The sequence below is a fragment of the Triturus cristatus genome, chromosome 6 (genome assembly GCF_964204655.1).
Source record: "Triturus cristatus chromosome 6, aTriCri1.1, whole genome shotgun sequence".
NCBI lineage: Eukaryota > Metazoa > Chordata > Amphibia > Caudata > Salamandridae > Triturus > Triturus cristatus.
The window spans coordinates 700,610,082-700,623,664 of NC_140589.1; the positions used below are offsets into that span (position 1 = coordinate 700,610,082).

Here is a 13,583-nt window from a genome sequence, read left to right on the forward strand (position 1 = left end):
GAATGCCAATGATAGAGTGCTGTTCATGCTCAGAAAATTCAACCATGTGCCCAATCACCTCAGACAACTACAATGGCCTAGGAAGTGAATTCAGTTTAAACCAGCGCAAAGCTTTCCACAAACTCTGCTCCAAATTATGTTTTGAGAAATTTTCATAATCCACACCTGTGCATAATCTTAGATCCTCTGGCAAATTGAAGTTAATTTTAAAGAAATGGCAGAGTTCCTTCACGATCCTGGCCATCCTGCTTGTGGTGCTTATTCCATTAGATTGGGGTCAGACCTGCTTAAATTCTGGAAGCTACTTAAAACCTGGCTCTTTACTCATTAAATCCGTATATTCCCCACTTTTTATTTCTAGTTCTAGAACTGAAATGACTCTCTGCAGTGCCAGGATAGACTGTTTATGAATGACAGTATCAATTATAAAGTCCCATTAAATAAAAATAAATAAAATCCGATGACCACAAAGTGGCTCTAAAATATTTACAGGCAGTGTGGGATATTTCAAATAAAGTTTGAGTGAATAGTGACAGGTAAACCAGAAATAGGAGGAAGCCTTGAAGCAAGATGGCGACCGTGTGAGGCGGTCGTTGGTGACTCTCGCAAAAGGGTGGCATGATTTTTACTATATGATCACCCCTAGCCCCCTCCCACCCCCCCAGAATGCAAGCATATCCATTAAAGGAATATCATTCACTGTTACGGGTTTGGAGGAGTGGATCGCGGCGCTTGTTGAGATTACGGAGATCCTGATTGCAGGGGTTGGAGGTCTCCGGCGGGAGCTCTCCAGGTCTTCGGATCAGTGCTGGCTCTACGGCGGTGCTCCAGTTTCCGCCACGATGCCACCCAAATCCAGCGCAAGGGGTAGGGGGGGCACCCTGCGGGTTGCTCCAGAGGATCCCTCGCGGAGAGAGGTGCCTGGACCGGAGACGACCCTTGGACGAAGGCTGAAGCCTCGCATCGAGAATCCCACAGACGGGAAGGGGAGGGACGCCAGCCCGCAGCCCCAGCCACCGCGGGCCGTAGTTTCTGTAATTGATTTGCTTCGCGGAGCCCATGGTGAAACACGATCAGAGGAGCAGCCAGGGGCCAGCATTCAAAGCACTCAAAGCAGAAAAGTAATCGGTAAGCCACCGGTGGGGCTAGAGGAAATGGCACGCCTCGAGGAGAGAGAGACGACTCGAGGGATACCACAGGGGGAGATCCACAAGACCCGGTATGTTTCCTCCCCAGATTGCCCAGACTTATCCCCTAACCTCGCAGAGGAGCGTAATGATGAGCTGCCTCTCCGGGATATAGCTATTGCTCCTAAGCCTACTGGGGGGGGCCCTGTTGGCATTTTGCCCCAACAAGAAGACACAAATAGGCTCACCCAGGGGGGCTCAGGAGGTCTTGTCAACAAGGGGGGCCCCCCGAAAGAGGTGGTTGATGAGGCCAAGGAATCCCCGGTTGAGAACCAAGGGGGGGCTGGACACCATATAAAGCCAAACCTTAGGAGAAAGGAGTTGGTGAAGGAGCCAAAAGGGTCTGTAAGGGCACATAGGCCCCCTGGGGAGAAAGATGTTGACTCAGAAGCGAATGACTTCTACTCCCTCTCAGATGTTACGTGGTCTGGATTGGGGTCAGACACTGGATCTAACATTGATTCAAGTGAGGAGGATAGCGGCTCTAGTAATGGAATTAGAAGTAAGCAGAACACCTCCGCCACTCGTAAAGCCACTCGTAAAGCAGTCACTAGAACCCCTAGGGTAGAGAGCTCCAGGACAGACGAATTGCGATGGGACTATTCCCTTGGGGATCAGCTGGTAGGCAATGGCAAACAATCAAACAATCAACCAACTATGGAGACAGTAACCTCCCCTCCTCCCCCCACATTGGAGTCAATTCTACAGTGTGTTGTAGCACATCGGGAGGAAGCTAGAACGGAGAGCAAACGAGCACAAAATGTAGCAAGGAAACTTCAGGGAGCTGTTAGAAGAATTGGGAAAACATGTAATAACATCTGCGATCGGATGACAGAAGTCGAATCTAGAACTGCTACATTAGAGGCGGATCTCGCAGGCTCAAAGGGGCAAATGGAAGCGCATGAGGCGCAACTGGTAGACATCCAATGGAAGCTCGAAGAGAGCGAGAACCGCCAGAGAAGGAACAACCTGCGATTCCTTGGGATTCCGGAAGGAAAAGAAGGATCAGACGTAAGGGAATTTATGGTACGGTTGTTGAAGGAAACCTTCCCTGATCTAGAGGGTTGGAGTTGGTCCCAGGAAATCCAGAGGGCGCACCGAGTTCCATTTAATCTGCGCCAGCCAACTCGCCCCGATGCTAAGCCTCGGGCAATACTTGTCTATTTTGGAAACTTCCTCTTGAGGCAAAAGGTTTTCGAGAAGGCTAGACCAGATGCACAATATACAACTGATGGGTATTCTTTCTTTACCAGGCCAGACTTTTGCCACACCACAGTGGAGCGAAGATGGCGCCTACGACAAATGATTAACCAGTTCCAGGAAAGGGGGGCACAAGCCTTCTTATTAAATCCGGCCCGTCTTAAGGTCATTTGGAAGGATCATGTTAGAGTCTTTACGTCAGAAATTAAGGCCAAAGAATTCTTGGACAGGGGAGGGACTTGATCTCTGATGTTTGCTCGCTGATAGATGGATGTCGGAGACATGCCTGATGCTAGAGAATAATATCTTGAATTTAACCAGATTTGTTCTAGCTACCCCCCTCTAGCCACAATTTGGGTATGGTTTGGTTTATTAATTTGGTGCTAAATATGGTGCGGTCTCAACAAATAGAAAGTGGTTAAATTAAATGAGGGAGTGGTCGGGAGAGGTTTGGAGACGGTGACCAACGACATAAATTGTTTTTTTTTTTCTTCTGTACATGTCACCCTAGCGATATTTCACCATTCATCACCCACAGACCTAGACAGGTCTGTTGTTTCACGATACAGGGTGGGGGGAGAGTGGGAGGTGGGGGGGTGGTTTTCGGGGGGGGGGGAAAGGGGAAGGGGGGGCTGAGGGGGGAGGGAGGGAAGGGGAAATAAAAAACAAAAAATTCAGGAAAATAGAACATTGTCTTAAAAACAAGCTTGGATGTCAGGAAAATCGAATGTATGGTTTAAGAGGGAGAGCAGGTAATAATGGAAAAATACAGGGATGGGTAAGCTAACTCTCTGTACTATAAATATTGGGGGATTAAACGACCGAGTAAAGAGAGGCAGGACTGCAGAAATGCTCCGCAGTCTGGGTATGGATATTATATGCCAGCAGGAGACTCACATGCCCTGGCAGAAGAGAGATCTTATTAATATTCCTGGTTATACTCTAGCTATCTGCTCATTCCAGACTTTTAACACCAGAGGGGTTGCCATCCATGTATCTAACCGGCTTCTCCCTATAAAACGGACATTATCAGATAAATGGGGTAGGTGGGCTATCGCCCTAATTCCCAGCCTCGGCACGCTCTGCACTATTTACGGGTCTAATCTAGACGATAAAGCTGTCCTGGTAGATCTAGAAACTGAGCTTGCTTCCTGGCCATCCCCACTGATTATCTGCGGAGATTTTAATGTTCATATTGATGTTAATGGGGTGGGCAGAGGTGGATATCAAGGTAGGAAACCTCAAGTTTTTCATGCCCTACAAACATTAATAGATAGCCATGGACTGGCAGACGTATGGCCAATTAAAAAAGTAGGAGACCCAGGGTATACTTATTATTCATGCCCACACAGAAAATATGTAAGGCTGGACTACTTCCTTGTGTCCACCCCCTTATTAGGGAAAGCTCAGATTAAGAAATTACCTAAAGTCCTCTCGGATCATAATCCTCTGGTACTGGATTTAGAAATCCCGGAATATATCAAAACTCCTGTAAAATGGACCTTTGATAAAAAGCTATTGGTTACTAAAGCTTTCACTGACCATATCAAAAGCTGGACTACACAGTTTTTCGATGTCAATAGATACAGCACATCAAGGGAAAATGTATGGGACACTTTCAAAGCAGGATTTAGGGGGGAGACAATCAGTTTTGTGGGATATCACAGGAAGAAAAAGCGGGAGGAAATAAGTATACTCATGAAAGAACTGAGCCGGTATGAAACAGAACATATGGCAACTATTGTTCACAAACAGACTCAGCTGCAATCGGAGGTCGAATTAAAAGTAATTTGCACCAAGGCTAAAATAAATGGTTTCTATAATAAAATCATAGCCGAAAGGTTTCAAACAGGTCGCCAAGATCATTATGAATATGGAGAAAGGACAGGGAAACACCTCGCCCTTCGGATCAGACAAAGGGTCGCTGCAAGCCACATTACGAGGATGAAAAGAAAAGACGGCACTATTGCCACTGAATCCCAAGAGATAGTTGAAATATTTCAAGATTTTTATCAAGATCTTTATAACTCTAGGCTAACGGGTTCAGTAGTAGGGAGTGTAAGCACAGGTTCAGATCTATTGCCGTGGATTCAAGACTTAGAGGCGGATATTACGTTGGAGGAGGTCAACGATGCACTAGGGAGTATGGCTTCAGGGAAGGCGGCAGGCCCGGATGGGCTACCGATCGAGATCTATAAAATCTTGCACAGAGAGCTCGTCCATCTTCTTCTTGACTTGTTCTTAGCAGTACAGCAAAAAGGAGTTCCACCTAAATCATGGCAACAGACTAATATAGTTATCTTCTTAAAGAAGGGGAAGGCAATGGAAGACCCAGCTTCCTATAGACCGATTACTCTGATAAACTCGGATGAAAAGCTTTATTCTAAAATCTTAGCGCGTAGGTTATCCAAGATAATTGACTCTTTGGTAAGCCCGTGGCAACACGGTTTCATCCCGGGGAGAGGCACAACGGATCACATCCAAAGGGTAATCTCTCTATTTAACATCGCAGAGATCTCTGGGCAACAGATGTCCTTAATCCTATTGGACGCTAAAAAAGCGTTCGATCAAGTAGAGTGGGCATATCTTTGGCAAAATCTAAGACTAAACGGCTTTGGACCACGCATCTTAACAGCCCTAAGAGCCATGTATGTTCAATCCAATGCGAAAATATTATTGATGGGGCAGGAGTCGAAGAAGGTTATGATTGCTAGAGGTACAAGGCAGGGCTGCCCATGCTCTCCAATCCTCTTTGCACTATATATAGATCCGTTTATCAGAACAATATTAAATGACCAGATAATTAAACCGGTAGTGGTCAGAGGGTTTAACACTAATGTCCTAGCTTACGCTGATGACATCGCGGTAATCACTTCGGATCCCCAGGCGGCTATAGCAAGGATTGAAACTCTTGCCTGTGAATTTGGGAAGCAATCGGGGTATGGGCTGAATACTGACAAAACTACAATTGTGTGCTCCAAGGCGATTACTTGGCAGGACCCTAGGAGGACGGAGGCAGCTATGTATCTAGGTATCTCTATTGCAGCAGATGTTGGATCAATCTGGGATATTAATGCAGATCCTCTCATTAAGAAAATAGAGGCTGATCTAAAAAGATTGGATAACTTGCATTTATTATTGGAAGGGCGAATGTTATAAAAATGACAATGTTCCCCAAGATACTATATTTGTTACGTTGTATACCTATCGAACCACCGAATTTATATATCAAAAAAATAGAGAGGATTTTTTCCCAGTTTATTTGGGGATACAAGAAAGCCAGGAGATCGCTAAAATTAATGACCCTACCCCAAAATCGAGGGGGGCTGGCGGTCCCAAATGTCTTATATTATTACTGGGCTATCATGCTACAGCAGATGACCATCCTATTTAGACCGAGGCAAATATCAGTACCTCAGGAAATCGAGATACCACCTACCATTTTTGAACTGGCTCTGGGGGATTTAGCACCAGGGCTATTACTTAGACAACTAGAGGGGAGCTACTACAAGAAAACTCGCTTCAAACCCCTCAGGGCAGCCTGGAATGTCTGGCAGAAGACTAGTAAACTGTCAAAAACCCCGAAAATTCACCGCTATCTATTATTATGGCGCTCGTCATTCTTTTCAGCCTCACTGAACGATAAAATTGGTAGTAAGTGGGAGCAGGCGGGAATTAACTACGTCGGAGACATTGTCAATTCAAATGGAATGATGTCATTCGTCGAGATCCAAGAACGATTTGGGATTGACCCTCAAATCCCATTTAAATATATACAGGTCAGGGAGGCAATTAAATCCGCCATCAATCATTTTACCAACCAAACTCGCTTCCCAATCTTAGATACATTAATCTTTAAAAAGCCCCAACTAAAAGAGCTATATATAATGATTATGGAAGCTAGTCATGATGATATAGCTAAAATGGAAAGCAAGTGGGCGGACAAATTGGGAAATCAAGATGTGGATCTATGTAGATCCCTGGAATTGTCTAAGAAGGTTCTTTTATCTGCTAACCTCAAGGCTCAGCATTTCAAAACAGTCTTTAGATTATATTTTACACCTGCTAAACTCTGGGCATGGGGGAAAAGGGAGACTGATAAATGTCCAAGATGTGGGCAAGGCCCGGCTGATATGGCCCATATGTTCGCTCAGTGTTTCAAACTGGGTTTGGTTAAACAGGGGATTGAAACATTTCTGCATAATGTTTTGGGGCGGGTGGTTCCATTAACTTCAACTTTAATCTTACTTGGCTACGACGAGACTTTACAACTAGAAACACCTCAAATTTATTTCTGCTTTGCCGCTACAGCAACTTTTCGTTTAATGATTGCTTCAAAATGGAAGGACGAAGATCCCCCGACTTATCAAGCATGGTATGCCAGACTGCACCACATATTTAATTTAGAAAATGCATTATATAAATGTAAGGGAAGCAGAGCTAGGAAAGGGGGATTACAAATATGGGGTCCCCTGATAGAGTAGGAATGTATAAAGGAAATCCTTATCTGTGAAGCTCTAAGAAAATCCATGCATCTTAATTTACTGTTACTCTGAATCATGTATATATATTTAGTTTCATTGTTATTTTCCTGATTAATAAAAAAATAAAAAATAAAAAAAAGGTAAACCAGAAATAGACGGTGTACAAGGGTCAGACAGTTCACTGTGAAAGCATCACATATACCTGAAGAACTCTCTATGAAACTTGAGAGAGACAGATTCTGACCCATGTTTAGGACATACTTTCATGGAAATGGTTGATAATGCATTTGAATTCATTCCCTGCCAGGAAAAAAGGTAGAGACCAACATTCTAAATTATTAAAATATTAGAAATGCAAAAGCGAAGATTGTTGGCAGCTCAACTTCTCATCTTCTCACAAACTATAGAGTTCAGTCCTCCAAGCAGATAAGCCTAAAACGAATTCATGCCTAGGCCCGGGACACCTTTACTTTTAGCCTTTTACAAAGATTAGAAGGTTTGGTGTTTTAACATGTTCTGAAAGTGTGCCTTCATAGGGTGAGCTACACATCTGCGTGCATAACTTTTCTTTTTATTAATTTAATAACTTGTATCACTCTCCGATCTTACAGATTCTTCCACCAGATCTTCCAACTGATACCATCCAATATGATTGATTACTTCAGGAAACAATCATATCAACAATTTCATCCCTGAAATTGAATAGAGCTGCAGGTCCAGGCAATACATCTGCCATCATCATTAAATCTAAAAGCAAATGGTGGGCAGATTTATTCTTAAATTTGTTTAAATGGATTGCTGAATCTGGACTATTCCCTGATCTATGAAAGGACTCTTTAGCTAAACCAATATTGAAGAAAGGTGATGGAAGCCTTCCTTCAAATTATAGATGAATCAGTATTCTGGATATTTCCGAAAAGGTTTTTAAAAAAAATGTTATCTGACCCGAAGAAATAACCTTCAGCTGATTGAACAGGGAGGGATTCCGGAAGGGGCATTCCACCACCGATCACTGCTTAGCTCTCTGGGATATTAAGAAATATCTAGAAGTAAATCAGAGGCTGTACAGTTGTTTTGTGGACTTCTGCACAGCCTATGACACAGTGGAATGAAGGCAACTCTGGGAGAAGCTAAGAGGCTGGAAAATACCTCTTGATCTTCTATTTTTCATACAGTCATTGCATATGGCAAACTGGGTACAGGTAGAAATAAACCCTTCAGGTGGTTATCTAGGACACAGTATAATGAACAGCCTATGCCAAGGTTGTGTACCAGCACCTTCTCTTTTCAGTCTTTGTCTCAAGTGTGCCAGGAGTTTTAAAATGCAACCGGTCTTTCTCAGCGAAGGCGGGGTCCCAGCATATCCCTTGTTTTCTTTATGCTGATGATTTAGGTTTACTGGATCATACAGTGATAGGCCTGCAGAGGAAATTTAATGCTCTATCACTACATTGTAGGGAAACTTAAAAAAAAAAAAATCTAGAAAAGACTAACGTGATCTTTGGGAGAAATGTAACTACACCAAAATGTTTTTGGGGATGAAAAGTCAATTGAGGTGGTCAATTCATATAAATATCTAGGTTTGTTTTCAAATAACCTGAAATGGGTCGACCATATGAAAACAATTTGGGCAAGAGACCTGTTACAAACAGAGTGTTTACCAAACTTTAACCACACATACAGGGGAATTTTCACTAGCTCCGCTTATGAAAGAATTTTCAAGTAAAATTCCGCCTGTGGCCTAGTATGGAGCAGAGATTTTGTTGTTAGAAGCCAAGAATATTTGAGAGGCTGTAGAGAGTAAAGTGTTAAAATATGTGTTTGACTTGCCTAATAGTACCATGGTTCAAAGTATATGGCGAGAATTTAATCTCACATCTTGGTACATCATGGCAGGCGCACGTCTTTTAAGCTTCCTTAATAATTTGTCCTTATGTGAAGAAGCATCAAACATTTCGAAATTATGCTGGGAAAAGATTCTCATAGGTGAAAGGTAATGGACCACAAGCCTTATCAAAATAGGCTATGATATTACAACTATTTATAGTACTATTAGTACAATAAGTACATGGGTTCTATGTCCAAATAACTTTACTCTGAGAATCCTCCTCTACTGCCTCCTAAACATTGTATATGAAATATTTTTCTAAGAAACCCTCCGTAATAATTATAGTCAACACTCTTGGTTTTCCTCTACCTGACAGTTTCTGAATCCCAAAATGGGCCTAGATTTACTTACCATGCTGTTTGGCTGTAATCCAGTGTTTTCCCTCTCTGAATGGCACAATGGGATAAGGGATAATGGATATGTAAACGTTTAAAAAAAAAAAGGAAATGTACTATCTGCCATGTTCATATTGATTGTCCTTATTATTTATTCACTCGTAAAAGGTTTTTAAACATATTAAACATCAAGGATGTGCTTTTCATGATGTTATATTGGAATGATGGTTTGTGTTATTGTTAAATGTTTTATGATGTTGATATTTGTTTTATGGACATATGTCTTAATAGACTTACTACTACTACTTTTCTTTTTAATATTTATTCGACAGACATATGCAACTTTTATAAAAGTACATTTTAATTATGATAACATTGTGACCATACACAAAAACATAAACGTTGGGGTCATTCTCTCAGTCAGATGAGGGCATTTAGAAACATAAGTAGCAAACTGGCATCCCAGTTTCTGCTTTATTATTACATTATATATTTTTCATAGACTTTCTGAACTACAACGCCACTGGGACAAACGTAAACGCTTGTGATTTTTTTATTCATTTTTTCATATTTGTTTTATTAAACAAACTTCCATGTGGGGTCTGTGCTGATGGTGACTCATGTTTCTCTACCCTTCATACACATCAGATATTTTCAACCTTTATGTTGTAGTTGCTTTGTGTGCCAAAAATATCTTATGCAGAAACTTCAGTTATCATTCATGGAAAAAAAGACCCCTTTACTCAGCCAGCAAATTTACTACTCATCTTATTTCTTTTTTCCAATTCTGTCCTACTTGCATATTTGCCAGCTTGTTGGTTTGCAGTGTTTACTACTAGCAGTGTCATTTTAAGGATTTTGGGGGACCCAGGCAAAACAGAATTTGGGGGCCCTTGTTACATAACAAATTTGGTTTTTATTAACCATTTACAGCTAATTCAAGTCCACATGCAAAACAATACTAAATTAAATGTTAACAAAGTTCATTTTCTCAGGGGGCCCTTTGGAAAGTGCCCATGCCTTAAAACGTCTCTGACTATTAGGGTAACACAGTGTGTTGGTGCACACAGCGACGTACACGGGCAGACAGAAAAGAAGCATGGCTCTTAGGCACATTTATCCATGCACATTGAGGTCCACTCAGATTCACAACAGGATGTAGCCTTGCACAATCCAATATAAACATTACTAAATAATACACAAATCTACTCCATTCTTGCTGCCCACTATCCAATAAGACTCTCCTCTTTAAAAAAAAATGAACACTAATAAAATGTAAAATGTCGACATACTAATTGACTTAAGTTTCAGTCAGTAGGTACATCATAATGCCAAAGGCTGCTCAGATTTTGAAAACACTTTGGGACTTTAAAAGTGGTAACGATGCACTAAATAACCTCTACTTATGATGAGAAGATTAAATAAGATCATTCATTGGTTAGACTATCAGTCCAAGTGGCTCACAGAGGTGAGATATAGACTACTGCAACAGCCTCCAAGGAGAATCTAAGCAAAATTATCATAGCTTCATCTCGAGCCATCTGGATCAGGCAGATTGGAAATTAGATAAATACCTAAAATAAAGTTCATGTTTTAAAGTTGGTCCTGGAGTTTGTTACAATATGTTTACCTCATTTTCGATCCAGATTAGGCTTCAGAATGAACACAAATGTTACGACATCTAGGATCAACATATTTACAAATCGATAAAAAGGTGTGTAATATTGAATCTGATTTGAAGTCTGACATTTAATTCCAGTAGAATGCAAAATACATTTTTCTACAACAAACAAATCACGCACTCACATGATTCAGTAGTCACTCAGGAGGCGTACAAGAGTACATCAAGCTTAAAATGTGTCTCCTTATGTCCAAAGTGACACAAAACCAATTATCAAATGAAAATATAAAGTTAGAAAAAGAAAAAAACAGGCTTTAGAAGAAACACCTAGACTAGAAGAGGGTGTAAAGTACGTCTGACCCTCCATATATGCTTGTCTGAGTACAAAGTGTATAGTTTATTTATATGGGGTATCATGACTGTAGAAAAGGGAAAAATGTCACTAGAAATTTCAATAAAGCGCCCAAAAGTAGTTATAAACGTGTGTACGGTGATGCGTGTTATTTCACAGGTAATCGCGGGCCTCAGTGCTGTAGTCCTAGTTTCTCGCTAGTGTAAATTACATTAGAAGGTATATGGGGGAAGAGGGAAATTTCTGCCAATAAACATGGAGTATGACGAGATCGTGTTTAATAAATAAGGCCATTTTTGGGGGGATACTAATCTAGATTTTTAAAATAAAAGAGGGAGAGGGGATTTCTTACCTCTGGTATAAAAATCCTGCATGTTATCCACAGTGACGGGGTTAGCCATAGAGTTGAAAGATCAGGCGAGTGGATGCTAAAAACACAACTGGACATTTTAAATTTGATGACAGGAAATACTCTATGTGAGCAGTACATCCAGAACTGAAAGCATATGCAATCCAGTTAGGTGCAAAAGCTGTCTTGTGCCAGTGTATGTATTCAAAACAGACCAAAGGGGGCCAATACATTAGTGCAAGTGCGCTGTTTCTTTATATACAAACTGGCTATGCATTTCATAGGGCAAAAATAAGTCTATGATTGTCTTCGGGTATTACTTTAATTTTGTCTCCAATGAGTAAAAATAAAGTCGCCGTAGAAGAAGGAAAGGATTGGCCTCTATCTAAGTTGATACTGGTGAAAGGATACATGCAACGGTTGAAAGGAAGGCCAAAGAAAGCACGGTTGGACAAGAGATAATCCTGACGCACCAGATAGCCAGTCACCAAGTAGAGGCGGTGCTCTGGAGTGAATCACAAAAGACCATACAGTAACACATTATTCAGTGAAAGCACATTTTAGGGGAAATCTTAAGCAACTGTATGATGGCACAACTAAGATTTGTATCTTTATACCCAAAGAGAGAATTTATAACAGATTATGTACATGTACTGCTTCTCATACATACCACAGGAGTACAAGTCTAGGTATAGCAAAAGGCCACGTCAGGAAAGAATGTGGACTGTACATACCTATTATATTCCTTAGTCATACGAATAGAAAATAATCTCATTACATGTTAATAACCCAGGAATTATTGAAGTTAACCACCCAAACACTTGAGGGCCCTTACCTTGATTATCTGTTGTGCCTCAGCCCTCCGTAACACAGCATCAGATTCCCTCCATAGGGTTAGGGTTACACAGTGTGTTGAAACCTCAGTTTTATCTCAGGCGCATTGCTCTTTGGTTTTTGCTTAGTGGTGTGCCATGGGTTAATGACGGGTTGTATTGTATTGCACCATCTGACCTCTAAATTGAGTGCTTCACCATACGATCTGAGCTGTTTTTCATCGCACCGTACCTTGAAACTCTACTACCCAATCGGTTCTCTCTAGTCTAAAGGCCTATTTAAAGCACCCTTGCCTTTAACTTCTGAGTTGCTTCTCTCATCTCATCATAAATAGAATTTGTAGAGTCTAAACTAAACACTGCATGCAAAGTATGCATACCTAGTAAAAATGTGACCGTTGTTGTAAACTTGCAGTAGACTGCAAGAGACTGTACATTTTGTTCTACTGTGATTCCCTAAATTGAGAGCCACATACAAGTTGCCCCCCTCCAAAAAAGAAAACACGCACACACTTTATTTTGTAATTGAAATATATTTCATGATTACAAAAACTATTGATGACAAACTGAGCTACACCGATCAAGTCAATGCGGTGAACTCATCTGCCTTTTTCATCCTCAGGCCAATTAAAAAGATATTACCATACATTCGAATGAACCTTCTGAAAACACTTGTCCCATGACTGGTAATGGCAAAGTGAGACTGCTGTAATGGCCTACGTCTCTCTGCACACCAATACATACTGAATACATTGGAAACTCTGCAAAATGCTGCAGCCTGACATCTCCTGAAGATTCCAAAATATCACTGTGTGTCCAAGTCAGTAAAAAAACTGCACTGGCTCCCTATACCAGAGAGAATTACTTTGAAAGAAGCGCTCTGCATTCCTTACAAACCACTTCATGATCTAGGTCCAGATTTCTTACAACACAGTTTCAAATGGTACTCCCCAGGTAGGACCTTACGCTCGGCCTCTGCCAAATTCGCAGTTGTCCCCAGGTTCAAGATGGCTGCCTGGGAAGGTGGAAGCTTTGTGCCGGGATCCACAAAGGCTTGGAAAGCGCTTTCGCTGCACATCAAGGAGTCGCCCAACGTACTAGCGTTCAGGAAAGTTCTGAAAACCAGATTATTTAACACTGTGTATCCTCTTTGGCTTTACTTCCTGTTCTTCTGCTCTGCCATTAACTGGCACCAAGGTAATCGAGTGCTCTAGAAAATGAATTCGAATTAACATTTATGATCAGTGTTCAGTATGTTCTCCTGATTATAAATCCATGCGGAAATCTGAACCATTATTATGTTCTATTGCTTATATAGCCAGCCTGAAATGTCA

The 13,583-nt window shown here is 41.4% G+C and overlaps 1 protein-coding gene across 2 annotated transcripts in view; it reads left to right on the top strand.

Annotated features, from left to right (window-relative positions):
- Window positions 1-13,583, top strand: part of ASCC3 (activating signal cointegrator 1 complex subunit 3) — a 2,113,369-nt gene that overhangs the window by 1,592,921 nt on the left and 506,865 nt on the right. The gene's annotated exons all lie outside the window — the stretch shown is intronic.